The following is a 26,382-nucleotide window of genomic DNA, read 5'->3' as shown; positions in this document are numbered from 1 at the left end:
TGGAATGATAATTTCTATGCTGGTTCAAGTTCATCTTAGCTCTGCCCTCTTAATATGAGCTCAAGGCTGACCAATCTGACTTATGCATATTTTTGCATAAACAGAGCAGTATGACAACCACTGAATAGATGCCAGACTAATATTTATAGGTGGTGTCTCAAATATTTTCTGTAAGGCATGTAACACCACAAATGCAGTTGTTGCTATGCCTCCTCTTCCTTTTACATTCCTTATATCTGCGGCATTGTTTTTTGCTGTTCAGTCTGATTATGCTGCCTAAAAAAACTTAAAATATTGCCAACAAGCCATGATTGTAACATAATCCAGCAATAAGGAGACCCTTCTAAAATAAGGCCAAGTAAGTCAACCAATTATGCTAGCCCTGCTTGTACCCCTGAAAACTCCAATCAGAGTTAACAAAAATACATCACTCCACTAAGGAAGATAATTAGCTATTTTCCTGAGTCCTGCTCAAAAAAGATCAAGCTATGCCAACACACCCTGTCCAGCTTTAATCCCAGCAGAGGCAGTGATCATTATCAAGAAGGGTTAAATTTGCCAACTAATTATGTCAGCCTACATGAGTGTGGCAAAATCCTAACATTGGATAAAGCAAAACTGACAGGTCCTTGGGCTCTCTGAACTCAATTGTTTTCTTGCAGATGTTTCATTACCCAAACTAGGTGACACCATCAGTGCTAGTAGGGAGTGTTTTTTGCTCTCAACTATATTCTAATGCAGGGGTGTCAAACTGCCAGCCCGTGGGCCGGATGTGTCATCCGGAAGCCGCACCCACCCCATTGCCAGCAATGGCAAAACCGTCCCGATACGTTGCGTGACGTCACATGACGTCACAAGTTTGACATGTCTGTTCTAATGGCTTGCACTGCCAGTATTGGTGGGTTCTTTGGTTGAGCTGTTTTTTTAACAATGAACAATGAAAGAACCCCCAAGACCACTCCCACTAACACTGAGAGGGCAAGCCACTAGAATATAAATTGAGAGCAAACACCACTCCTTACTAGCACTGATGATGTCACCGACTTTGTGTAATGAAATGTCTGAAAGAAAACAACCAAGATCAGAGAGCACCAAAGACCTCTCATTTCAACCCTGAACTGCACGTATACTCCTTTATCAGTACTGAAACCAGGCTATACTGTGGTATAAGATCAAAGCAAACACAGCACTCCAAAAAATCATCAGAAATCTAAAGCCATTAAAGCTTGAGCCCATAATTTTTAAAGTGTTTCTGTATGTTCTGCAGCTCTGATTTCTGGTTTGATCACTTATTTATTCTTGACTGCTTCTTGTTTCTTCTTCGACAGCTTTTTAACATTTTTTATGGTAATGGCGATCTATGCTAGTATTAGTGGTTGAGTCATAAGTAGTCCATAAGTGGCTCTGGTTGTCTTGAGGTGGTACAATTTTGCTGAAGCAAAATTCCTTTGCTACTGGGAAAGGAATATCTAAGTTCCCTTGTTCTGTTATGGATTCATATTCAGTGTTGAAATTTCTTGACAGGGCAAGATGTGGATACAAATTGTAGTATACTAAAACAGCCTATACTTGTTGTAAAGTTTCTAAAATGTAAGACTGAGCATGAGATTCTTTCATGTAAACCTTTTTTTAACTTTCTTCTCATAATCTTGTTGCTTATTGTTACAGTACAATTGCCTCAGACTAAAGAATGTCAGTTAATTAGCAGAGATAAATAACAGCTATTAAGAAAAGCTCCAAAGCAAACACTACAAGCAAAATCTATACCCTTTGTGAAATCATGGCTTTATGCCTAAAGCTTTTGCCAAACTGAGATCTGCAAGGTGATATTGCAAACTAAGAACTATTTTCACAAGACAATTCCATAATAAAGTTGATTGAGCACAACCCTTACCCAAGCCATCTAATAATTGCATATTTTCACTTAAACAAATAAGACCAGATGACTGGGTGTGTATCATTCTGAGTTACATTTATTAGGAAAAAAAAACTTTATATGACCAGTACCAAAGAAAATAAGAGCCATATTTTCTGTCATTGTGGAATAATGTAAAAATATATTCATACAGCCCTGATGGTTTTCTACTTTTATAACTGTTTTAACTGAGCTGTTTACCTGGAAATTTATGAATGGCTTGTTTAATCTTAAATCCGTTATCTGTTTAAACAGTTTAACTTATGGCTTCCTAGGGCAGAAAAGTATTAGATTTTGGTTTAATACATTTTATAGGAATGGTCATTTTTATCATGGGAATGGACAATAATCAGGAGGGAGCTTGCTAGCTGGGAAATTCTAGATGAAATTTCCATATCTTAAAGTTACCAAGGTTGAGATACACTAAGTTAGAACTTCCCATGGAATGTGAGAGTCTCACTCACTTAGCTGCTTGCATAAAGTAGATTTTTACGTATACTTTTTAAAACTGAACTTTAAGTTAAGTTTTTTGTTCTTTTTTTTTTAACACAGAATCTGGGAACTTTGGACAAACTCTGTATTGAATGTAAGGAGAAAGTATACACTTAAAAACAATTAAGATGATTTTCACATATAAGAAAGACACAAATTATTTACTACTGCATATAGTAACAGCGGCACGAATAGCCTTCGCTCAAAAATGGAAAGAGAAATATACTCCAACCGAAGAGGAAATATTATTGAAAATTTTCAATTGCGCTGAAATGGATAGACTTACATGGGAACTCAAGGACAAAGTGAAACCAAGTACTATAAAAGCTGGGAACAATTTTATGATTGGATAGACAATAAGAGGGTAACCAAGATAAATGTATAGTGCTAGAATAAAATATAGATTATAGACAAATGTATATTTAAAAAATAAATAGATATATAGAAATAAGGGAAAAAGTGTTAATAGTATATTATAAATAGTGAGCAAAGTTCAAGAACTATATGTCTATGTGAGTACTAATACAATTGTAAAATGTTGGAAGATGTATGGAACCAGTGATGTCATATCTATGTCCAATGTGTTTTTAATTTTGTATTATTAATAAAAAAAAATTAAAAAAAGATGATTTTCACATCAGCTAATTCCACATTAATTTTTTTGCATAACTGCATATTAGTTGTTTTTGTGACAATTTTACACTTTTTTCTAAACTGCATTGAACTTGATATCTAATTAAGATTGAACCTTATTTGCACTGCCCAGTTTCTTCACCAGAACAAGCAAGCAACTCTTTTTGAAGAGCAGAAACTGGCAATATTGCTCTCTGCCAATCCCCTACTTACCGATGAAGTGACTTCAGACATGTTTCACTACTCTACTTCTAAAGTGCGCCTTTCCATTTTATGTTGGCTCAGATGCCTGTCCATTTCAGAGAGAATGCTTCAGTTGATTGTCAGATAATACTAGCAGTTCACTAACTTCTTTGCAGGGGAATAGTACTCCATATTCCGCAAAGCTATTTGGGAGCAGAGGTGAAATATTTAGGTAAATGGTAAAAAGTAAATCTTTAGGCAGCTACAGTGTTGTCTATATAAATGTATATACATACAAATGCACAGTCATAAATATAGAATATACATATTCAAGAAGTCCCATCTGTAGATAAGGAAATGCTCAGTAATTGTTTTTCTAGAAGAGAAAGATGGAGAAGCATAATAGCAGGGAAATTATCCAAAAGGAGAATATGGGCATCTTGACATCCACACTGAATTTTTTTTAAGACATTTACCAACTGGACAAAATTTTCTCAAACCAGCTGAGAGAAAACCAAAATGAACACAGTGAAGAAGATTTTAAATAATAACCAGGGACATAACCTCTGTCAACTCTTTTTATGCTCTCATAAGTTAAAATTACATTTTCTCCAAAAGTTCTCTAATAGCACAATGGTTATAGTTTTTTGCTTGCTTGCTTGTTTGTTTATTTCAAATAGAAAGTTGATGATTCAAACCCTGGAATAAACATTTTTTAAAAATAATATTTTTCTTTCCCAGAGGTGGGTTTTTTTTTTAAAAAAAAGTCCAGTACATGTTTAGCTCCTAAAGTCTAAATAGATTTTAAGCCATTTGGCCCCTGGGATGGAACAACCTGCCTCCAGAAGTTGTGAATGCTCCAACACTGGAAGTTTTTAAGAAGAGACTGGACAACCATTTGTCAGGTAACCAGAAAATGCACATTGTGAGCAATTTTGCACAATATGTTTAATAATTTAATATGTTTAATGTAATGGACTTATAAAGGTCTTATTTTGGTGGAAATATTGTTGGAAAGTTTGTTCTTGACAAACAAGTCTTTTTGCTGTGCTTTCCCCCCCCTCTCTTTAGTATACCCAGTGGTGGGATTCAAATATGTGAACAAACGGTTCTCTGTGTGGATGCCACTTCCAATGGAAGTCCATTCTGGGCCTGAGCAACAAAAAATTAGCTACTGAACTGGCTGAATCCCACCACTGAGTATACCTCAGTTAATGTAATAATATTAAATAACATTAATATAAATGGAGAATTTCTATTTTCACAAACAAGTGCTTTTCTGTTTACTGGGATATTTAATCAATAAGATGCACTGTAGGATCCCTCAGTTTATCTTCAATCCCTACATTTTTTACAGCTTCATCTTATTTCTTCTGCTCTCTCTCTCGCTCTCTCGCTCTCTCTCTCTTTTTTTTCTTAAAGTACCTCTACAATAGGAAGGAAAGAGAAGAAAAGAACCAAGCAGTTAGGCCTATTTATTTTCTTAGACCAATGCATTTATTTTTAAAAGCTACTCTCACTTCGTCTAATGTCAATCAGACAGTCAAGCAAAGTATTTTAGGAATATCATATTAAATTATCTTCAGAGATTTAGACCATCGATACTATGTGGAACAATGGAACTCAAGCTAGTGACTCTAAAATGACATGATTGCTTAAAATGAATTTGCTTCTTAAAAATAACCTTTCATCTGATATGTAAACCTTTTATATATTAAGTTCTCAAAAACCTATTCAATAATATACACAATTACTCTGGATATCCAAATTATAGTAGGGTAGTTTCTGAAAAGGTATTGAGTAGAAACTATCCCTTTTATTAATTTTTACTTACTTTAGTTCTTTGTCTCATATGCTCAGTCTTCTATCTCATACGGTCAATCTTGCTATAGGACATTTTCCATTTCTAAATCCTTTCTTTATTCTGATAGTTTCCTTCATCTACTGGGCTTTCTTATGCCACAGATCTTTTTCCAAACTACACCCACTTTAAGTGCCTTTGAATTTTGAATGTATACATTTAGCTTCAGGAAAACAAAAGCTCTTCCTTCCCTCACAAAATAATGCACTACAAGGAATCCCTTATTTTCCCTTATTTGGAGAACATTCCATATTCCCTTGCCAATATAGATCTGCAATATCAGATGCTTCACTGCGATTAGAACAATAAAAAATAATCTGAAATAAGGAACTTCTGCTTATTTTCTGCTGTATGCTTGCCATTCGAGTACTGAAAAAGAATCTGGAACATATTTCAGGTACAGTTAGATTTTGTGCAGCCTCACTATTAGTCAATATGAACTACCATGTGCACTAGGGATCTCAAAATAACAATGATTAATAGTTGGGTTGTCTTGGAACAAAATGATTACCATTACTTACAGTTTCATAGATGAACATCTGATAAAGTTCTGAGAAACATAAGACCTCATCATAAAACTGTTAAATTACTAATATAACACTATCAACTCATTTTGATGGAATAACAGTTGCAGAGGATCATATTAAAATCAATGTACTGTATTAAAGTAATAGCTGGGGTGACTCAGAGGTGCAGACTCAATAAAGCTCTTACAACCACATTTCTATCAACTAAGTGGACAAGGAAATGTGGCTTCCTGAAGGGTTTACTGGATATATGGCTGCTTTAATAGCAAATGACTACCCATTGGTATTGTTAAAAATATTTGATCAATCAACATAATCATATTTTTAAAAATGCATTTCAGATAACAGATCAGGAAAATAATATCTAACAGTTGATCATTATGAGATCTGATATTTGAAGGCTGCCAAAATCAAATGATCAAAAGATATTCTGTCCCATTTGCATTTAAAGTAACACAAATGTCTTTCAGCTCCTATACAAAGAATTAAGATCCACCACTACTTATCTTTTACCCAAGATCAACACCGTACATAAAATAAAAAGGTTGGAAGGGACCTTGGAGGTCTTCTAGTCCAATCCCTTGCTCAAGGAGAAAACCTTATACAATTTTGAACTAATGGTTGTCCAATCTCTTACTGAAAACCTCCAGTAATGGAGCACTCACAACTTTCAGAGGCAAACCGTTCCATTCTCACTGTCAGGAAATTTCTCCTTAGTCCTAGTTTGGATGTCTCTTTAATGATTTCCCACCCATTACTTCTTGTCCAGCCCTGGCCTGCTAGTAAAAATTAAGTCCAATGTACCTGAACCTCTAGTTCCCTTCTGTATTTTTTGGATAACAAAGCTTGCTCATCAGGAATTTGTTTGATCTCCCACTTGCTTCAGAGTTTGTCTCCCAGTTGTTGTCAGGTTAATTAAAGCCCCCCATTACTACTGCAGTATTTCCTGCACACCATAATTAACTGATTAGCAAGAAGTACATCTGTTTCCTCTGCTTGGTTGGGTGGCCAATAGTATATACCTATAGGAATGTTATTCTTCTTTCCTTTTATATTAACAATGCAAATGCATCCAAGAAGGCTTCCATCTTTGTTTTTGTGCATTTCTGTAGGGGTGTAGTGATTTCTTATATATAATGTAACTTCACCACCTCTTTATTAAGTCTGTTTATTTTCAACAATTTGTATCTTCCAGTATATTGCAGTCATGAGTTTCATTCCATCAAGTTTCAGTAATGGCAACAATATTGTACCCGCTCTTGTATACTAGGACTTCAAGTTCACCCTGTTTGTTCCTCATAATTTGAGCATTAGTATATAGACATCTGAATCCTTTATGGCTGACCTTGTGTTTGCTTCCTACATTTCCTGTTTTATATCTGAGTTCTCCTTCCTTCTCATCACTCGCTACCTCATTGTTTGATTGGTTGTTTTCAGGTTTATGCTTGAAACTGGATGCTAAAGATTGGTCAGTATGAAATCATTTGCTCAGTTTCAGCAAGTTGGATAGGCTGGACTAGACAGGGGGATATTGTTCTCAATTGTTGTTGGTTTTTGTATGTGAGTGACATATTGCCATCAGTCTATCTCTAAATGTTCATCTAAATGTTCATTTTTTCTTGTAGTTTGTTCTTTAATGTGCTTAATTTGGATATAGTCTTCTTTTTTTAGTTAAAGTTTCTTTTTTTTGTTGGTTGAGTCTTAGAGTGGGTAGACCTTTTATCTTCTCTTCAAGTAATTCATTTATTTTACATTTGATTCATGTGTAATTTGGGTCTTCTATGGGCAAGAATATGTACATGGCACATATTTTGCAAATCACAATAGTGTTACAAAACAACTTTCTGAAATGATCATAGAAGTATACACTCAACAAAATGCCTGTAGTAAGAGAACAGCTTGTAATAATCAAAATCAGTCTGTTCTTTTGTAAAACCTTCCATATATTTCTGTTGCCTGCTAAACTCATAGCCAATGTCTTTCCCGAATCTTTCCCACTGGGTGTAAATCAATTGCAATCACTATGCATATTTATTTTTTTCTAGCAAACTATTGGCCAAGCTATAATCTATTCCAAAATAGGAAAGTGCATAGTTCATCACAACAGTAACTATTTCTCACTGAAAATTTCCATAGAAAAATGTGACTACTTGAGATAGTTGGAAAAAGCAATGGGTATATTTGGAGGGTTGAATACCATTTTTGGTGATAATTGTATCAAAAATGTTCATACTAATAAAATTTGCATACAGCAGGAGCATATTAGAAAAAGATTTTTTAAAAGAATACTATACAGAAATTGTATCTCTGGTGTGACTGGATTCAGCATGTTCCACTTATCTCTAATGGTGTAACTATTAAAAAAATGCATATTAACAAATTTTAGTCTTACATGCATTGTATCCTAGCAAGCAAAATAAATGCTAAAGAAACTTAAAGATCTATTAGCTAGCTTCATGATTTGCAAGGCAGTAACTCTGTTGTATGCCAGGTGGTCAATGGAGTTACTACTGTGGCTAGCAACCATATATCAATATGCAATTCTGAAGTCAGCAAGTACCTGGGCAGCATTAACATTACATTAAGATTTACTATAAAGTACATTGCATGTTTTTGCTGGCAGAAGTAAAATGCTATTTCATATTTAATTAAAATTGAGATGTCCTTAAAATGCTATGGCAGCACCTGCATTGTTTTATTTCTAGCTTTGGTCAATGGAAATATTTATTAATTTTGACTGTTGTCATGTTTGCTTCCTTTTGCCACCCTTCTCATCCAGTTTCCTGAAAGTGAAATATATCCATTTGTGAATAGACAGAGAAATGATTGGATGGATTGGATGGATATCTATACATTTTTTAACCCAAATTAAAATGCTAATTTAAAATGGGACAAAGTAATATTTTTAAAATTAAGAGCTGAGACATAAGAATTCTGGGCATCACTTCTCTCACAATTTAGAGTACCTAATGTTCATGCCATGCAGGTATTTTTCAATCTCAAGCAGTTTGTCAAATGGAAAATATTTTTCCAAAATGGTTCCTTGTAGAATCAGGATCAACGATTATTAAATAAGCAAGACAATTAGAGTTTGAATTAATACAAGACCAGGAATACTTCTGGTCTCGAATCCGATCAAGACCGGAAATATAAAATATGACAAAGGCCTTGCTACTCAAGCAAAATTCTGTTGATACATTTCCCTTTCATGGAGAATCTCACCACATGAGGAATGTTATTCATTGAAAACCTCCAGTGTCCTGTCACATAAGGCAGTGGTCAACAGTTCCTCACAATTTCTGAAATGCAACTGAAGGACAAGATCTCCTCTATGATTCTATTACAAAAATCTAGATTTGCACACCAACTATATTTCATGCATAGTTTATCTTCATTTACCTGTCTCTTTACCCTTTAAATTATTTGAGAATACATAGAAAATCTTTCAGAATTTCAGCTTTGATATGGTATTGTAGTATTAAGATCAGAGTGTCACATAATAATATTTTCCAATAAACGGGTGAGAAACTAATAGCAAAGGTGTTTAGGAAATCCAGAGACTGGACACAAATACCATAGCTTTCTGCTGCTTTTGTTCTCTAGTAACTAATATTTAGGAGCTTGTTGTCTCTTACCCTACAGAGAGCACGCAATCAACATTTAGTTGTTGATAATCTGAATCTTAATTAAACAAGTGCAACTATCACTTCTTATTTTGCACTCTCCTAACAGAAGTCTCTAAAATGGAAGTTAGCTAATTACTGAAAAGGCAGGGATCAGTTGAGAGATTGTCACGTCCTGTATTTGCAGTTTTTAGCTTCCCAATTTTTTTTTCAATCAAACCCCAACCCCACATTGGGTTGTACCAGTGCCAATTCCATAGACACTATTCCAGGATGGTATGGCTAGCATGAGATCAAAATGCAAAATGTCTTTTTGCTGAAATGTGTTTTCAGAAGAGATGTTGGCATTACTGTATTTCCCTGTTTTATGTTTTTTATGATTAGTGAACAATCTCAATTTTTATCCATTCTATAGGTCAATTTTAATGTGATTAAAATGAAAATGTAATTCATTGTTCTAACTAATGNTACGTTCTTTGCTATTTAAATTTGGTTTGTTAGGCATACTGTTAGGAATAAGTGCATCAGTGAGAACATTCATATTGTTACAAAACTGGCATAGAATAATGCTGAAAGTACCATTCCATATTTATGAAATATCAATAAACTATTAATATTAAATCACGGACAAAAATATTATTAGGGACCCAAGTGGGATTTACAAAAGATGGATACTGCAAATTGTAGAATACCAGTTGGAGTTCTAGATCCACCCAACATCTACCAGGAAATCACAGAGGAACTCAGAATATGTCATGGAAATAATACGATATAAACATAATACTTGAAAAGGCTATTAAGTTGGCTTTATATTTATAGCCAGACAAATAATCCATACAACTAATTCTGTCAGCATTACCAGGTAAAGCATTTTGAGGCTATCTTGCTCCCTCAACTACAGATGATATTATCCAGATCCAAAAGTTCTCCTATTTAATCATCCCTCTAGTGTGTCATAATTATAAAAAAATATGGTAGTTATCAGTGCAACAATATGTGATCTGCTGTTAGTCTGTTCTGTTCCTAATAAGATGGAGAAACCTACTCTGTCCTGTTTTATTCACCTTTTTTGCATTACAAAATGATTTTCCCTTCTGAAGAGTCATCCTTCTTTAATATTATATTCAAGAAGTTCACTGCTTCACACTTACATTTTAGTGTACTTTTCTTCATTGCCCTTCAGAGCTCATTTGATCACTGATGTCATTTCCAATGACTTGTCTTATAAATAGATGACTTGGAATTTCAAAGGGAAGGAAGCAAGGTTTTTTTTTCCCTTTGTCATTCTGTCAGGCAGTGAGAGTCTTGGGGAATAATGTAAAATCTGTACTCAGGAAGGAAAGTAGTAGAAAACATGCAGATGGGCAGACAACAAGAATAATTTTGTGTTACCTTCAACAAAACAAGATCAAACAGCTTTGACCAACATCCTAGCATCCATTTTCTACTGGACTTCATGGAACATAACTTTATGAATATCCTGACTGAAATCTCAAAATGAATTCTACATTTTTAAGTATAAATAATCAAATGAGCCATGCTCTCTCCCTATGTCTTCACTCTCTCACACACACACACACACACACAAACCCAGTGGTGGGATTCAAATATGTGAATAACTGGTTCTCTGTGTGGATACCACTTCCAGAAGTCCATTCTGGGTCTGGGCAACAAACAATTAGCTACCAGTTCTGCCGAAGTAGTGCTGAATCCCACCACTGCACAAACCCATTTTATTTCTTACTAAATACAAAAGGCTGAGTCTGCCTAAGGCAAATGGTATGTAATTAAAGTGTGATAGAGTTGCCAATTATCTTTATTCAATATGCAGTATTAATGTTGATGCTATTTTCATTTCTCAAAATAAATAAGAATAGTTTCTTTCAATAGAAAACCATATTAAAGAAAATTAACAGTTCATACACTTTCATTTTATCATGACAGTCTAAAACTGCAGCTGTTCCTCTGCTCTTTGAAATTTGGTGCCTCTTATCAAAGTAGCAATCTTGTTCCCATGGCAGAAAATTGAAAGGTCACTTGTAAGGTGGATTGGGTATGCTTGACTTCATTTAGGAGCTCTGAAAGTGCTGCCAATGACATTAATGGAGATTTAGAAGAACAATGAAAATAGAAAGCCAAGGTTTGAAAAAAAAATCATTCACATGACAAGTTACAATCTTTCATTTAAACAAAAAAAAATCAATGCTGAGTTCATTACATTTTATGAAACTTTATTTTATAATGCACAAAATGCAGGCTCAGTCACAAAGATGCAATCCTTCACTTCTCTTGTGTTGTTTCATTCAAGAAAGTAACTGTCCTCTCCAAGCTGTGATTCACAGAACACTTCACTTGAACTGTTAAAGATTCAGCTGACTTTGACTTCAATGGACAAATGGCTTGATTTAGCATACTCCAACCAACGCCAATTTTGGAAGCCCAATAATTTACCTCACACCTGATGCTTTATGCTACATTGACCTTTCCCCAAATAAGTACATGACAGACATGCCAGGTCATATCTGTGATAGATTTACAATTCACAACATACAAGTTACAATATGCAGACAATATGCAGATGTAACCTGTGGCTACATTTCATGCATTTGGTGTAGAACAAATATTGCCTTTGGCAAATATGAGAGATCTTCGATACATTTCCTTTTTCAGAGAATGCATGGAGTCACCATATCAAGAGTACAGAAAAAAAGAAGTTTTTCCCAGAGATGAGGCATATATTTCAGAACTTTTAGGCAATCAAATGAAGATTAAAATAGCTATCATGAACTGGAAAACTATGGCATAAAAAACTGAATCCAAGAACACAAACAATGAACTAAGCCCCTCTCACTTTCTCACTCGCAGTTTGATTAGCATAGTATGCCCTAGTCCAGGGATGTCAAACTGCCAGCCCACAGGCCGGACATGTCATCCGGAAGCCGCACCCATCCCATTGCCAGCAATGGCGAAACCGTACCAATACGTTGTGCGACATCATGTGACATCGCGAGTTTGACATGTCTGCCCTAGTCTATATATTTCAACAGCTTTAATACAGATAGATAATATAATATTTAAGTTCTAATCACATTTAAATAGCCGGATAAGGAATTGGAAGAGGTACCATAGAGAGTGTGGCAAGTCAGTATTTATAAACAATCTACCAGATCTCAAGTGCTGGTGAAATACATAGACTACAATAAGAAATTCTGACAAATTGAAAACAAAAAGAAAGCTCATAGCACAAGCTAGAATTATCTTGTTCCAGAGTGAAGGGAAACAGTTACCTTGTGATATCGTGCTTATTATCAGGTTTGCTGGTTTCAAAAAAGGGTTGGACTGATTCATGGAAGTTATGGAGATCGACAGGCCAAGGCTCTTGGCCTTGATTCCTCTGAAGACCCTCTACTAGAAGACTAGTGGGCCTCCTTGTGCACTAACAAATTTAAAAATAAAGTGATCTCCCTGAAGAATACAGGAGCTTAAAATTGTTTTGGATCAGGCTATGGGTCCATTTACACAGAAACCTAGGATTCTGTATCATATAAAAGAGTAAACTTGATGTATTTGTGAACTTCATAAAACTAAATTTCAGGGCAATATCTCTGATTTGAGTTTCAGTATCCTAATAATTCTGATTACCTTTTTAGTATATCATACTTTTCCTAAGATGCAGAGACCAATGTAAATGATATTTCCAGTATGATCATACAGATTTGGAAAAAGACGCTATATTGGGACTTCTATTTTCAATTTTCTTTCAAATGATTTCAAATATGGAATTTGTCTTTTGTTGCAGCAGCTGTGCATTGGGTTGCCATTTTCACCTACACCTAACTCATTATTTCACACCACTTTTTTTTTGTTGAACCAACACTACAAGCCAATTTAACTATACCTACTGAGTTGGAATCAGATGTCAATTAAAACAGTACTAACTAACACCTGATTAAAATGCTGTGGTTAATCATTGCAGTTAAGGATGTGGAATAATCACTATGTTATGTATATACTTTGCTGGGTTATAATTTTGGAGTTAATTACATAACAACTAGGTTTATCTCTCTATCCCTACTGTGAACTCTCCTAGCAACCAAACAGTATTTCCTAATTAGGTCAAATGAAAAGGCTATATTTGATTTTTTTTAGGGACATATAATAATAACAATTCTAGTTTAGATTGGTTGGTTGGAGAAAGGAGACTGGATCAGATTATTTCATGCCTTAAAGCAAGCTTAGGCAAACTTTTGATGGGTAGGGTTTTTCCAAGTGTAAAACTAATAGAGGAGCTTTTCTGTTTTATACTGCACTAAGTCTACATTAGGACTTACCCCATTTCATAAACCAGTCTCTTCAAAATGGCAAGTAGCCAATTGTACTGCCAAAGTTAGCCACCAGGTCAGAGGTGGTTTGAAGAGCTGCAACTGAAATGTTAAGGGCCACAATCTAAGGTTTTAGATTGCCTATGCCTCCATTAAGAAAGACATAGTGGATTAAGATGATTAAGAATCCACTTAAGAAAGTGGATTGCCTGGTTTGGCAATAAGATGCTTTAATGATCTGAGACATAAAATGACTTGCTGTTCTTTACTCAAATTAATTTTAAATGTTCATACTAAAACAGTGTTATATGATCAAAGACAATATACACATGAACAAAGGTAAACTATCCAGCAAGAAATATTTCTACAGGATGGGGAGGGCTTTATATAAGTTTGTGAACTAGAGTTTCCAGCATCATTTTCCATTGGTTTCATTGATTACAGCTGCTGAAAACCTAAGATCAGCAATTTGGAAAGCCACAGGATTAGTCCTGCATTTGGGGTAAGTGAGAGGCTCTATATTGTTTCTGTGAAAGGGCTAAAAGGATTTTAAGGCTGGCAACAGCATTTGGTCTTTGATTGGATTGCTGGAGGTCAGGGCCTAAGATAAAGACTGCATTTGTATTAACTTTAATTAATTGCTGGTAATATGATTAATGATTAATGGTGCTGGAGAAGACTCCTGCGAGTCCCTTGGACTGCAAGGCATTCAAACCGGTCAGTCCTAGAAGAGATCAACTCCGACTGTTCTTTAGAAGGTCAGATCCTGAAGTTGAAATTCAAATACTTTGGCCACCTAATGAGAAGGAAGGACTCACTGGAGAAGGGCCTAATGCTGGGAAAGATTGAGGGCAATAGAAGAACGGGATGACAGAGAATGAGGTGGCTGGATGGAGTCACTGAAGCAGTAGGCATGAACTTAAATGGACTCCAGAAGATGGTAGAGGACAGGAAGACTTGTAGGAACGTTGTCCATGGGGTTGCGATGGGTCGGACACGACTTCGCAATTAACAACAACAACAATATGATTAATCCCTGTGAGATTAATAATTTCCCACTTCTGCTGCATTAAAAATTACAATTTAGCAGCAATTTTTGTTCTAAACTATAACAGAGCCACAGCTATGTCCTTTAATTTAATTTATGTTTAAGTTTAAACATATTTATATTTGTATTAGTTTGCAACCTATGAAAATAAGACTGGGAAAGAGAGAGCAAATGATGAAATATCTTTTGTGATGGTAAAATTACAAACCCCATAATATATTTGCTCATGTCAGATGCCGTGATCATGTACTAAAGCAGGGGTGTCAAACTGCCAGCCCGCAAGCCAGATGCATCACGTGGAAGCCACGCCCATCCCAGCTCCGGCAATGGAAAAAAAGTCACAATATGTTGTGACACATCATGTGACGTGGCGAGTTTGAAACCCCTGTAAAGTTGGAGTTTAAGCCTACAGAGAAAATCACAGGGAAAGGCAACTATTGTTAAAAAGAATTTACAGAAAGAATCATTCTGTACATTTAAAATAAAATGTAAATATTCAGGGCCGGGAAATGTGGGACACCAGGAATACACTGATCTCTGAACTTCTTTTAAAAACTCAGGACCTTCACTGATCACAACTGTTTAAAGTTATAATTATAAAAGAAAAATGGTTTAGAAACAAGTTCCTATGCAAACATTTTTAGGTAACAAATTAGAAGGAGCAAAATACTGATATAATAATGAATTTCTTTCAAACATACAGTTGCTCAATCCAGGAATCTAAAAGAGTTCATGTAAGCATTGGGGTTGTTTCTATCTTGTATTAATGTCAACTTGATTCTAATTTAATAAGAAATTCCTGCCTGAACTAAGACACTTTGTCAACAGCTTGCAAACTTCAGGTTACCGCTAGACAATTTCCTTGGTACTGTGCACTTCCACCTTTCTCCTCTGGGAAAACAATTGGCAATTGCTTTGCTTCATGGACATCAATCTTCCTGGCCTTTCATTTAGGTGCATTTGTGTATGTGTACATGCATACACACTCTCATACCAAATTATATATGATCAAACATCACATATATGCCAACACAATAACCATATTAAAATAAAACATCCCTTCTTTCTACCCTGTTCCATTTTAATTACTTCTAAACTTCTGTTTTAGAGGTTTGAAATACCACAGTAAAATATGATCTCTGTTTAGCATAGAGAAGGTTGCTGGATTGAAATCGGCAGAAATATTTTGTTTTCATGGTAATTTTTCTTTTCTCAAGTCCAGGGACACATCATTTTATCATTTTTCCAATCACCTGATGTAGAAGGCCTTGAGGTCGCATTGGTGAGTGAGTGGAATACTAAGATCATTTATTGCTGCCCTACACAAACAGTTGCCAGCGTAGTAACAGGAAACAGCAGATTGAGACAAGACAACTGCTAGCCAGGTAAGAATGCCAAAACATGCTATTCTTTATCCAAGGTCTGGATGGATCAAGTTAGAAATCATCATATGGCATTTCTCCTTTTATTTTGGACACAGAGATCAACAGAGTCCACATAATAATTCTATTTTGATCTCTGATACTTACTTCAATGACTATGAGATCAATAGCTTCCTGTTGGAGTCCACAATCACTCTCCAAAAGAGTATAGTGCCATTTAGTTTTTGTAAATTTGAGCTGTGAATTTCTACAATCAGGGAGGCTGTGTAACCTGGGTGAATTCCTTTGGTCTGATGAACCTGAGTCTGCAGACTTTTGGACTGTATTGTAATTATATATTTTACACAGTAAGTATTACGACTATTTTCTGACTTCTGAAAATAATCCAATTCTACATTAAGTTCAAGAAGGTTTTCATTAAAAAGACTCGGTAAAACACAAAGCACCATTCTGTCAAGTTTAGAATGCCACATGCTTTCACACATCTTCCAGAAAACAACTCATGGCTTACATTAAGAAACATTAAAATTACTCTGAGTATTGATTCAATAGCTTAGCATGATTGCAACATCCCACAAGCAATAAGTGTCTGACAATTTGTTTAATTTAGTGATTTGGCTCACAATTTCTTTTTGCAACTGATTGTAATATGAAGTCACAAGGAAATGAAAACTTATGCATGTTGAAGTAAAAAAATTTGGAACAACATCCATGTTTTTTATAAGCACCAACAGCTCTTCAATTCAGCTTATGATTGTGAAAATAAACACATATAGCTGGTAGCATCACTTCCAGAAATTAAGTTTGCTTAATTTTCAGCCCGCCTGGGGAATGGGAAGAGCTGGACCCATAGTGAAGTGACAAAAAAAATCTAGTGATTTAAGTTCAAACACTCAAAATGTTTTTTTGTTTAACTCCATTTTAGTGACAAGCTAAACTAATCCATATGTAGTATGCTTCTAAAGATAACCTCTAATTTTAAGTATATCGTATTTCATGTTCCTAAAACATTTTATTTTATGAGCTATTTCTCTCAAAATGGAATAAACAATGTTTTGTATCTATCCCTTTTCCAAGATTTCAAGGACATATAACGTCTAGAGAAAATGTACTTTTATTGGACAGTTGTTGCAACTTAAGTAAGATAGATAAGCTAAATCCAGAAAGTATTCTGCTTACCTATTTTGTTACTTTATTTTACAATCACTGAACTTTAAGGTATTAATATTTTAAATCTGTATGCTGTAATGAGATTTTTAACCAATCTGTATCTCCTGTCATGCTTTTATTATTCATATGAGGTGCATATTTGATCACTGGTGTATAGATGCATGGACACGAAAGGAAAGGAAAGGAATGGAAAGAAAAAAGGAAAGGAAAAAGGAGAGGAGAGGAAAACCATTTTAAAGATCTGCATATAAAGTTTTAGAATCAAAGCAGTTAGAATCTCACTCCACTGAAGATCTGTATTTCGCCATTGAATTTCAGCCACATATGGGAGTGGGGGCTTCAGGGCTGCTCGCCTCAACTGATTTGGCACCTAGCTGACTTAAACTGATCTCAGAAAAGCTAAGTAAGATCAAGGCTGTTTAGCAGAAAATCTCAGGGCTGTATATTTGACATTCACATTGTTGTCAAGAAAACCAGATGGACACATTAATGAGGTCACCAGGATGCAACCCTCCTCTTGAAAATGCCTTTACTTTACTCAAAACAAAACTCAGGGTGAGAATCAAACCTACATTTTAAATGAATTTTCTCTCAAAGCCTAGCAGCTTTCTTTTTCAGATGCAATAACAAAACACAATGATCCAGTTTTCCCTGTTGGGATAACTTTGTAACTTGTATGTCCCATTTCAAAAGCCAGGTATGCACTTACCTGCCCTGTGATTGTACCACATAAGAATTTGATCTACACACAGAAAATGAATGGCAACAAAGAAAATGTCTGCTTGTTGAGGTCCAGGGGCATCAATTTTATGTGTTTTTATTCATGTATTTATTTATCAATTGATTTACATAAAGATAGATTTATTGAAGTCAGCTCTACCCTACTCCCATATAATTCACTTCATTGAGAACTGAATATCCAGTTAAATTTTTTAAGAAAATGAGTTCATGGTTACACCAGTGAAATTGCACATGTCCAATTTCTTTTTCTATTCTCTGGAAAAAGTAATTCCTGGAGCAGTTATTGAGAGCCTAAGGCTAGAGGGAGAAAATTGCTCCTTCCCCACCAATTTCCTCCAACAGAACCCATTTATTTTATTTTATTTTATTTTATTTTTTTCTTTTCTTTTCTTTTTTTTCTTTTCTTTTTTTGCATACAGGGTAAAAGCTATCTAAATGTTATTTTCTTAGTGGTAAGTTTGTATAACTTTTTTTTTTAAAAAATCAGCAACAACTGAGCAGGAAGGAAATCACAATCCGGAACATTAAGGCGAAGCATTGTTTTTGTAAGGAGATAATGTGATAAAGGACAACAGTAATAGAAACATTTGGGTTCAGATGATCAATAATTAATGTATTATTAATTTCAGGAGCTGAAAATATAATAAGTCTATAAAGCTTCAGCATTCTCCAAATATAGTCTTCCAGAAGGACTGGGTATCATAAATCATCCAATGCACAATGAGTTATCCAAGTATTTTATTGGATAACAAAGAATTTCAATTATAATAGTTAGAAGGAAGCATTGTGAACTCTTAATTTAATAGTTTCACCATTTAGAGTGATAATTATTTGAGTTAAGAACAGCTGGGGACTGACATTGCAAATGTTCATCTACCTTAATATATGTACATGGCAATATGGTTGTTTTCAGCAGAAGTAAATGAAAGAAAATTCCCATTTAATTTTTTTTTTAAAAAAAATAAAGCATGCCACATGAAAAATGAGAAAGTGAATGATTGGTGACATTCTACTATTGAAATAAATATTCACTTCTGCACATTTAAAATGACTGAACCGAGGCAGCAGGAAACAATATAATTAAAAATGGAAACCAAGATTTAATTCTTTTATTTAATAGATATAATTAATATTCTTCTGTCTATAGTGTCATTTGCACGAAGACTTACAAGCAGTAATGAATTAAATGTTACAGTCCCGATATATTCAGAAGATCAGCACTCTTTATCACTCCAAAATTTACCAATTAAGAAAGATGCCCACATTAGAACAGCATAACTAGGGCCTTTTCCTAGAGTTGTAGGGCTGCCATACTAAGCTAGCATCAGTACCAAAGAGAAAAATATAGTCTTCTATTTCAATGCCAAACCTAGCAAATTTGCTCTCTGCCAAAATGCTTTCTCCATTAGGAATTTTTCCCTAAACTTTGGGCAGAATCTGCCTTCCTGTAACTTAGGAAAGTTATTCCATTAATGTACACTGGAGCCTTTATTTGTAGTGGCAGGTTTTATACTTTTTAAACTAGTTCCCTGGAAATCAAGCTGAGAACATAAAATGCTTATTTGTATTACACATCTCAGCAGGCCCTCAAGTCTGCCTTCCTTCTCTCTTTCCTTCCTGGAATGTGTTACCTCCAGAAGGTGAAACCTATAGAAGTTTGGGAAGTTGCTTAGCAAATGCAGATCAACAACATCTCAAAGAGGTAGATTCATTGGTATCTTTGGTAGGAGACTCTGCCACATTACCAGTCTTGATCTCTCATTCAAATGCCAGGTCAATTAGTTGCTTTAATTTTATTTATAGTTATACTTGGCTGACTTCTTAGAAAGAGCTATATTGTTTGCTGTATTAATGTCTTCTACCATGCCCCACAGAAAAGGCAAGGCTAAGGAAGTGCTTTCAGGAAGAAATCTATAGTGTCAGAATTAGGGGGAAATATATTAATTGAAAACTGTAAGAGGAACCTCTCAGTAATAGAATAGAATAGAATAGAATAGAATAGAATAGAATAGAATAGAATAGAATAGAATAGAATAGAATAGAATAGAGCTGGAAGGGACCTTGGAGGTCTTCTAGTCCAGTCCCCTGTTCAAGCAGGAGAACCTATACCATCTCAAAGAGGTGAATGTCCAGTCTCTTCTTAAAAATCTCCAGTGATGGAGTGCCCACGATTTCTGGGGATAAGCTGTTCCACTGGTCGATTGTCCTCACTGTCAGGAAGTTTCTTCTTGGTTCCAGGTTGCTTCTCTCTTTTAGAGTGAGAGTGGTTTTTTCTTCCTCCTGTGTCTCAGCAATCAGCCTAAAATACCTCTACAGACATAAACAAATACCTCATTATCTGCTTTCTCTTGCATCTCTGCCTCCTTTTTTCCTCATAACCTTTTCTTCATGCAAGGAAAATTATAAGCTATATTGTTTGGTTTAACTGTCAGTAAACCACTCAGAGATTATTTTCCTGAACCTTGTAATAAAGCAATTTTAATAAGAATATAGCTCATAACAATGAGAAGGGAAAAGAGACATTAGACAGCATTTGCTTGTCTGGAAGCTATGGTGCCTATTAAGTCTTAACTGAGGTCCAGCTTTTTCAACCATGGCTCTTTAAACCACAAATCTGTACACTTATGGGGAAGGGAAACCCTGCCCCATTGCAATCTATAGCATCTAGAATTGTACTATTAAACATTTTTCCTGATAGATCTGAAATCAGCTACTAAAATCAACTACTTCAACTAATTTTTCTTTTCTATATGTCACTAAATTTGTAAAAAGGTTTGTAAAACTTCCAGAATCTGAGAGATTGTTTCCAAAAGTCAAATACAGATTATTTTTTTAAAAAATCAGGCACTTTGGTGAAATAGTTGGCACATGTGAAATTATGAGCCAGCAATATGGTGCAGCTGCCAAAAAAGCCAATGCAGTCCTGAACTGCATCGACAGAGGTATAACATCAAGATCATGAGAAGTTATTGTGCCTCTTTATTTATATACTGCACTAGTAAGGCCATACTTGGAATACCGAATACAATTCTGGTCACCATATATAAAAAAGATGCCGAAACCCTACAAAGTGTGTAGAGAAGAGCAACAAAGATGATAAAGAATCTGGAAGCTAACTTGTATGATGGACTAGGTATGTCTAGCCTGTCAAAGAGAAGGATTGGGAGAGTCATGATAACTGTCTTCCAATATTTGAGGGGCTGTCACAGAGAAGAGAGAATTGACATATTCTCCAAAGCACCAGAGCGCAGGACAAGAAGTAATGGGTGGAGGCTTGTTAAAGAGAAGTCTAGAAGTAAGGAGAAATTTTCTAACAGTGAGAACAATTAATCAATAGAATAGCTTGCCTCTCAGAGTTGTGGGTGCTCCATCACTGGAGATTTTCAAAAACAGACTGGGCAATCGTGTGACAGGGATGGTATAAGTTTTCTGAATTGAGCAGGGGGTTGAACTAGAAGATCTCTGAGGTCTTTTCCAGCCCTATGTTCTATGTTTTAATTGAAATGATGCAATTTCTTGGACTACTTTTATCAACGTGTATATTTTAGCAAACTCCTCAGTGTAAAATATTCTTGATTTTGTCTGTAGTGTTGCTGGATAAAGTTTATTTCACTTTTACTGCTTGGAGGCTTCAGGAGATTCTCCAGATGTCATACTCTGATTTTTTTTTTTTTACAGAAAAAGAAGCATGCCTTCTCTATACTATTGGTAAATAATTCCAAATCTTTATCTGACCCTTCCCAGTAGCTTCATATAGCTATAATAGAGCCTATATAGAAATTTGCAGCATCTCCAGATAAAGTCCCAAGAGATTGGATAGATATCTTCCAATACTACCTACTAAAACTACCCAGAGAGTTTAAATTCAAATGCACAGTTGTGGATGAATTGAGTTGAAGAAAATTAGAGGTAAGACTACATTACAAATTACATTAAAAATAATTATATCTAGAAAGCTAGGTCAATTTTCTTTATCTGTGCAAGAATGTATTCTTTTTGCCTGAGGGATCATGTAAAACCGTGACTTCTCAATGCAATGCTATAATTCAGGAAAAAAATATTGTGTTCTTAAACCTGTAGTTCAGTTATAAGACTCACCAACCTCAGAGAATCTGATAGCTGACAGTGTAAATCAGTTCTTATTGCCCATAGCACTATTTATTCATGTATGAGTTTCTTTAAAATAGTTACATCTTACCTCTCCAGCTGCTTGAGGCAATTCACAGCATACAATAAAAACAAATCATTAATTTTAAAATCATTTTGAAAATACCCAAACAAACTAAAATGTAGTGAAAACCACTCAAAGCCAAATTGATTACTGAAGGGTGATTTCTTCCCAAATCAAATGCGAGTTTCAAGAGAATATTTTTTTTCAAGAATAGAAATAGGCTTCCTCTATGTTTCCTGTGTTTCTATCTTAACACATACATACACAAACACACATATACATCTACACATAGATTATGTTAGCACTGGATGAAACTATTCATTTTTTTTTTTTAAAAAAAAGCATAATAAAGGCAGAGATGTATTTAATGTCTCATATCATGGGTACCTAATATAAATTCTGTAAATATAACATCTGTTACAATTAGATTATTACAGTGATCACTGAAGAGAATGAAGAGAATTGGGGAAGCTGAGTTTGGAGAATGGAAAATGAGAGTTTACGTGCTTTTCTGACAAGGTACTTTTAATAACATTTTTGCAATATTACTCCAGGCCAAAATTAAACAAATGTAAAATTTTAATGAATACAACAGCAGCAATCAAGAATCCATTCAGATTCCTCCTCACGTTTTTTTTTTATTTTGCCTCTGTTACCTAGACTATGTTAGCATTAGATGAACTACTGTGAGTATTATACAATCATGTGCTGTGTTCATCCTTCTAAATTCATGTTGATGCATGATGAAATCTTTCAATATGTTGCTCTCTGCATCATGAGGAAAAGAAAGAAAAAATCTGGCGCTGAAATTTAATTTGTGTCAAGTATAAAATAGATTTGCTCAGTTTGACTGCTTTAAACTCCCAAGGTAGTGAATCTGATCAATTTCAGGAATTTGTAGAAAATAACTTTTCTGCCACAAAAATGTCTTGATGTGAGAAGAGGAAAGCTGTGCTACATGCGCAAAGGCAGCTCCTCGGGAGCCAGAAAGTAGCACCTTGTGTGAGTTATTAAAGCCATTCATCAAGACATTTGACTCATGTAGCAAAGTCAAGCGCATGCTGTGTTTCTATGGAAAAACTAATTTTAGAATCTTGATCTAAAATCTCAAGAAAACAAGTCTCTTCCAAAGCAGCAAGGACAAAGGAGCCTGGGAATGGTTTCATGGCAACTGTATATGGATGACAACCTGAATATTCACTGTTTTCCATTTTCATTATCTAAAAAGTTGACTTTATGACCAGCGGGAACTTTTTGTCAAAGGAACAGACAAACAATATGTTAGCCACATGCTGTTGCAGATGCTTGGAGAATTACCATGTCTCAAATCCAGAATTTAGAGTTTCTCAGGCAAAGACTGTGATGTCATTTAACACAAGGATTTCATTAACTCATATGGAAAGCATGTGTTGAGTGATGCTGACAAGCCAAACTGAGTTTAATAATTTCTTTTTTAATTGAGCAGTTGTCTAGTTTCTGTCCTAATTTTTATTCTGTAACTTAAAGAGGAATTTTTAGTAATATCTCCTCCAATTTTATTTTCATAACAGAATCCTGTATAAAAGGTTGGGCTGAAAAATAATGATAGGCTCAAAGTCATTAAATGATCTTCCACCATGAGCTGGTTTTGAGTTTGGTGTTTCCAGATCCTAGTAGTCTCTAACACACTAACTTCTACAGAACATTTATTTTAACAGTTCAGCCACAGGCATCTACACCTAAACATTATTATGCCAAACTAATAACATTCTTTATTATATCAAGAAGTAAGTTCCACTCTTTCAAATTTGTGTTGTATATAGGCAAGTATATAAAGGGCAGAATTTGTATTGTGTCACTGGGACACTTTTTATCACTTGTCCTCCCCTGCTGATGCCCATTAGGACAGCACAATCTTATATATATTTATTGAAAAATCTCATCCTTCTCAATGGGATGTACATAGTAAATGCATTTAGAGTTGAGATCTAATTGGACAACTCTATGGCTATTAATTGGGAATAAGCCCTTTGTGAGATGTATTCATGCATTCTGCTTTATGGAATACAGTATGATCCAAAATAATTAAATAAAAAATACTTTGTGCTTTCTTCCCCCCCCCTTTTTTTTTTTTTAAGAAAAGAACCAGTTTGGTGTAGTTGTTAAAGTGTTGGCCTAGAAACTATAAGTTCTAATCCTGCCTTAGTCATGAAAGCCAGCTCGGTGACCTTGGGCCAGTCACACACCCTCAGCCCAACCTATCTCATAGGGTTGTTGTTGTGGGAAAAATAGAGGAGGAAGGAATATTAGGTATGTTTCCTGCCTTGAATTATTTATAAAAATAATAAAGAAGGGATAAAAACAAATTTAAAAAGTTTATTACACATGTCTGTATTAGGGACAAGACCATCAGCAGGGGCTACAAAAATGTGAGCACAATTGATCACCTGAAGCTGTTGGCTCTCTCTGTCTCTCTCTCTTTCTCATGCGAGAAAGAAAACAACCTGAAGGGCTTTTATCCACGGTCACTAGGAGTCATCTGTAAGTAACTGGAGTAACAAGGCTCCCGTGTTACTGACACTATTTGAAAGTAATGGATCTAAATCTTGTGAGGACCTTAACACCACATATTTTTCTCTGGACCCTAACGGATCTTAAGTGTTATCAAAATATACAAAGATTAATAGGAAACTATTAATTCCTTTGAGTTCAAAGGAAAGTTCTGATTTTGGGTGCTTGCAAATCTAAGAGTCAGACTATTGAGACAATTTTTTAAATTCATCTCAACTTTTGTTGCAGAACAACAGGACAGACACACCAAATTGCTTTTTTTTTTAGAAAATGACAACACAAATGCAAAATAGATAGTAGCTATAAGGGGGGGGAGAGATTTTCATCAGGGTTGACATACATGAAAAAGAATGAATTCTGAGGTAATATCTCTGTAAGTATGGAAGACCAGTCCAATCCTATCTTTTCACTCTCTTACTGGGCCCTATCCAAATCATCCTCTTGGAGTTGTTGTTTAGCCAAAAAAAATGTACAAAGAGCTAAACAGGGAGCCTTCCAGATTGCTTTCTATGGTGTCTGAAGTCCTTTAAAAAGAAGTTAAAATTAGCCTATTAATATCATAAATGAGTAGAGACATAACTAGATAGTGCGCATAGTGTGTTTTCCTGACATATTTTGTTAAAAAGACTTGGTTCTCCTTTCAGTTCATATGTACAGTATTCACAAACACCCACAGTAAAATTCTTTCTTATGCAAATTAGCTCATTGTTCAGTAATGCATGATTTTCTTTACTTCTATGCTTTGATTGTTACTTATTATCATTTCTAAGTTTAACTTCAATGACTGTCAACCTTGTCATGCTTGTCCTCCTTCCTTTTGCTTCATCTTTTTTCCCTTCTCTTCTCTCACCTCTGGACTACACATTATGGATTAAGAACATATTCAATCACTTTTGAAATGACAAAACATATCTAACTCCCTGGATGAAAACAAGATTATGAGCTCTTGTTGTGTAGATCAGTTTACAAATTTGCATATTTATTGTGCAGATTGTGAGTGTATACTTGTGAGTATGCTTCTGAGCTCTATATACAGTAGAAGTGATCCTGAATTTCTGGGTTTGAAGCAAGCCCTGCATATTATATAAATATAACTATTGGTGGATATTTTTTTAATAAACAATACTAACTCATCTTCTGTTTTCAGTCTCATAGTAACAATAAAAACCCAACAGAGAAAAATAGAGCAACATTTGAGGCAAATCAAGCAATAATTTACTACTATTTCTTATTTTTGCAGTTTTATGTGCCTTTCCCTTATACATTCCTTACACACCACATTGTCTTATAGTCTTCCTCAGAGATTAAGATATAAGCAACAACAAACCCTCGCACCCTCGTACCATTTTATGGTACAGGAAATATTTTGCACATTGTGATGTTGGCAAACATCTGCAAAAAAGTCAAAAGAGTTTTGAAGTAAAATAGTGAATGATACTACTAGAAAAATCATAACATGTCCTATCAGAAATGATATCCTTACATGTCCTACCAGAGGTATATCAAACATGTGCCGCTGCGGCCTCTGACCCGGCGTAGGTCTCAACTGGCCCCTTGGTTTACCAAGGGGCTGAGAGAGATGAAACGCCGGAAAAGACGCCTAGAGAGCAGTTGGAGGGCCACCCGAACCGAATCCGACCGAACACAGGTAAGGATACATGTTAGATCCTACCTTGTGGCGATGAGGGTGGCGAGGTCTAATTACTACTCCACCCTCATTGCGTCATCAGATAATCGCCCGGCCTCACTCTTCAGGGTGACCCG

Source organism: Protobothrops mucrosquamatus, unplaced genomic scaffold, assembly GCF_001527695.2.
Source record: "Protobothrops mucrosquamatus isolate PMUCROS unplaced genomic scaffold, P.Mucros_1.0 scaffold1072, whole genome shotgun sequence".
Classification (NCBI taxonomy): domain Eukaryota; kingdom Metazoa; phylum Chordata; class Lepidosauria; order Squamata; family Viperidae; genus Protobothrops; species Protobothrops mucrosquamatus.
This window is presented reverse-complemented; position numbering follows the sequence as displayed.